At 42.6% G+C, this 4,270-nt stretch overlaps 1 pseudogene; it reads right to left on the bottom strand.

The window, feature by feature from the left end:
- Positions 1 to 2,225: 2,225 nt before the first annotated feature.
- On the bottom strand, positions 2,226 to 3,396 carry LOC127684803 (homeobox protein DLX-4-like; annotated as a pseudogene).
- Positions 3,397 to 4,270: the final 874 nt, after the last annotated feature.

Genomic DNA, 4,270 nt, shown 5'->3' on the forward strand with positions numbered 1-4,270 from the left:
CTTGGATATATAACAGGGCTTCACATAAGAGACTTTCATTAAGGGCAGTGGTGCTGCACGTCTTTAATCCCAGCACTTAGGAAGCAGAGGCAGGTAGATTTCTGAGTTCGAGGCCACCCTGTCTAATGAGTGATGGTGATGTCCAGGACAGCCAGGGCTGCACAGAGAAACTCTCTCTTATAAAACCAAGACAGAGAGAGAGAGAGAGAGAGAGAGAGAGAGAGAGACAGAGAGAGAGACAAGAGAGAGAGAGAGAGACAGAGAGAGAGACCGAGAGAGAGACAGAGAGAGACAGAGAGAGACAGAGAGAGACAGAGAGAGACAGAGAGAGACAGAGACAGCAACACAGAGACAGAGAGAGAGAGTCAGACAGAGAGGGACTTTCATTGGTCTGAGCAATGGAGATTGATTCTGTGTCTGAAACCTTACTTGAGCTAGGAGGAGAAAAGATGTGATGTTCTTTCCATGTGGAATATATGTGTTCTGAGTCTGGAGACATGTGCTTTGGATTCATGGAAAGTGAGAACTGAGAACAAACTGTCCCTGGGACAAGATATCCTCAAAGGCAGAGGTTAGCAGAAAGACATGGCAACTTGGAGTGGGAGTCAACCACAGGAATCCTGGCCTTGTATCTTCATTTATGCCATACTCTTTTTCCTCTGCTTCCTTTGCTTCCTAGACCTTGTATTCGTTAGGTAGATCTCACAGGCTTCATCAGTTTTGAAGAAGATGGCCATCTGTTCTAGGGAATTACTAAAGGGTCTAGGTTCAGGAAGAGGGTTCATAACTGATGGGATCTGACAGAGGGAAAGGTAGATTCTGAGTTTTGGGTAATATTTGAAGGTCTGAGTCAAGGAGGAAAGTTTAAACTCGAGGGTCTCTCATAGAGAGAATCTGGATTGGCTGACACATCAAGTCAGCAAGGAACATTGGAATGGCCAGACCTATCACTAGATAGGTGCTCTGTTTTCCTGGGAAGTTCTCTACATGTCTGACTCTGATGCTCCTCGATATGCGGCTTTTGCTGAAACACACTTGTTCCAAGGACTGACCAATGAGGGAGGAGTTGGATTCCTGATGTGGGTATTTCCTCGATGGCCTAAACTGAGGAGGAGAGCTGATATCCTAATGTCTCTGGTGCACAGAATCACTACTGGTAGCAGAAACAGGAACTTTACCACCTTTGGGGTAGGGAGGCCTATAGTGAGGTCCACTTCCAGTCTTCCCAAGCAGTTGTTGACCCTTCTTCTGAATTTCTCTGGCTCATCTATTCTTGAAATACATTTGGATTTAAAAAGGAAATGTTATACTCAATAGCTTTTTGAGCCTCTTCTTTACATAGAGAATAATTAGGTAATATCTAAATTATCATTTCAATCCTAACATTATGTAACTTTAGATAGGTTGGCAAGGTTGTAGAAAGTTTCCCTAGTCATCTTAATTTGTTCCATTTTCTGACTCCTTCTTGTAAACAAAAACGGCAAGGACACTTTATCCTGATTTTTTTCTTTCTTAATGAGTTAATCTCCTATTCTATTATAGTATGTGATACTATCTATCATAATAAATGTAAAAAAAAGTTAAAAAATATTAGGGGAAAATTTTATCTAATGTGTTGGGTGAAGAACTATAGGTCAGTGGGACATATGCCATAGTGACTGGAATGTAAATGGATAATATAATTAATAAAATAATTTTCAGGAACGATTTCTCCTTTTATTTAATGAGAACATAATCTAACAATGAAGAATGAATACTTAACAGTTGCTTTGAAACAACCCCTCTATATAAACAACAGTGGTACACAACGTCTACAGATAGGCCTGGTTAATTCCCACAAATACTGACATGAAGGGTGTACATAACATACTTCTTCATGACTATAAATGTCTGGAATGGTCAAGGAGCTGAGAGATGTAACTTGGATTTGGGGTGTAATCCAGAGTAAGTCAGTCCTTGGATTTGTCAAAGTCGTCAAGGATTCTTTGCCAGAGTTCCTCTGCAGTTGGACCTGAACCTTGAACCTCCTCTGGGCAATGGGTGGCAGCTTCTAGGACATCTGTAGATTCAGTCACTGCTAGATCAGTGTGGGCTTCAACTGCTCCTGATTGACCAGAATATCAAGCTGTAATGGGAGCATGGCCAACAAGCAGATCTTCTTGCTGACTACACCTGTCTGCATCACTGGCCTGATAATGATGCAGAGAAGATTCCTGGATGCAGTTGAGTTTGGGAATGGAATCCTCACCAAATGTGCCTGAACACATGGGCTCTCCATCCTCAGCAGCCACAAGAGGTATGGAACCAGGAAAGTGAGTTGATTCAAAAACAGCTTTAGAACTTCCATTGGTCTCTGGCAGAGCTTCTGTAATATTCTGGAGAGTCATCCGCTTGTACTTAGCTCGGCTGTTCTTAAACCAGATCTGGAAAAGAAAGAGGACATCAGAAGAATGCCTGTTGTCCCCTAACAGGACCACAAGGTGAAGATTTTGGATAAAAGGTGTTTGTATAGCAATGATTCACATGTCAGAAACAAAGAAGCAGGAAACTCAGTATGACTAAGATATTATAATAAGGTAGATTGTGTATGACCAGACAACATAAGACTGGCGAGATTGAGCCAGTGTGTCCTGTATTTTAGCAGGAGCTCTGATGATTAGGTTTCTGAGACCCTGCATGGAAACAATGCTATTCTATATTGCTACCAGATTGATAAAAATTTGGGTCCCAGCATTTGGTTCAAAAATATCCACCACTTAAAACTGTCATCACTGCCCTAAGCATTTTAGAACAAAATTAAAGTTCCTGATGGGTAAGTGTAGATTTTTGCTGTTGGATTGAGGGAAAAGAGAGAGGCAGACCTTGATGTCCAGCGCTGTCATACCAACTAACTCTGCCAGCTCCACACATTGATCCTGGTTTGGGGACTGACACTTCTTAAAATGTTCTTGCAGCAGGTGCTTTTGTTTTTTGGAGTACACAATGCGTTCCTTCTGCACTTTCTTGAAGTCACAGGGCCAGATTGATGGTCACCATATTTCTCTGACAGTACCACAGATCCTATGAGATCATGGAAACAAGATTTCACTTATATATCTGATAACTTGGATGCCCTGAGGGGTTTTTTTTTAAAGTAGGTAAACCTGGGCCCAGTACAGGATCTAGTTGCATTTGGATACCTGATTTTCTTGACGGTCCTTGGAACTCTTGCTGAAGTAGGTCCCTTTCAGGGACTGAAAGACTGGATTGCATTGGACTTGTTGAGGTCAATATGGGACTGTGATGCATTTGAAAGGGTAAGTTCCTTGCAGGCTCTTGAAGCCTTGGTGGTCTGGTTTCTATGGGTGCACTTGAAGGCATTTGGAATTTTGGACACTAGGAGGGATCTTCGGCCATATGTGTGTTCCGAACCTATTGGGATACGTTCCCTTATTGGAGAATCTGGTCAAAGAAAACACATGAGAAAATGCACAGAGAGCAACGATTTACCCATCCTGCCTACCCAGCATTTGATTTGGACTGTTACAGAGCAGGAATCAGACAGGAGCTTCATTCTTTCTGAACAACTGCCTCTGTTTCCAAATCTTACAAGTATTCTCAGTATTGAAATAAATATGCACTTGGCTCCAGTATTAACAAGAGGTTGCCAGTCCAGGTAAGCTGGCAATTGAATGTTCATTTCCAATGTTTAAATTTTCCATATCCTACACTTCTGGCTGTGAAATTTTGTTGGGACAGACTACTAGCTAGTCTGCCTCTGCCCATGAAAATAAAAGCCTGAAGGCTTCACAGGATTTCTGTGGCATGCAGGGCAACTGACACAAAAGTCAAATCACAAACCCAGGAATTCTGCAAACAGGGCAACTGGACAACTGACACCAAAGACTGAAGACCTCCCAGGGGCACTGCAGCATGCAGAGAAATTGAAATAACAGTCAGAAAGCCTCTCTGGAGTTCTTCTGCATGCAGGGAAACAAAACCACAGTACTTATGCTTCCCTGGTGAAAAGCTAATCATAGGGCAACAGCTTGACTAATCCTCTCAAAACTCAACAGTATGAAGGCATCCCAGTAGATGTGTCACAGCCAGGGCAACATATCTCCAGCTTCTCTGCCCCTCTACAGAACCCACAATTCAAAGGTCTTCAAGAAGGCCTCCCTGAAGACACACTGTCACCAGGGCAAAAATTCACCAGTGTACATGCCCCTATGAAGGTTCCACCGTCAAAAGATCCCATAGGAAGTTTGCCACATACAAGACAATTGGCCTA

Source organism: Apodemus sylvaticus, chromosome 1 (genome assembly GCF_947179515.1).
Source record: "Apodemus sylvaticus chromosome 1, mApoSyl1.1, whole genome shotgun sequence".
NCBI classification, from domain to species: domain Eukaryota; kingdom Metazoa; phylum Chordata; class Mammalia; order Rodentia; family Muridae; genus Apodemus; species Apodemus sylvaticus.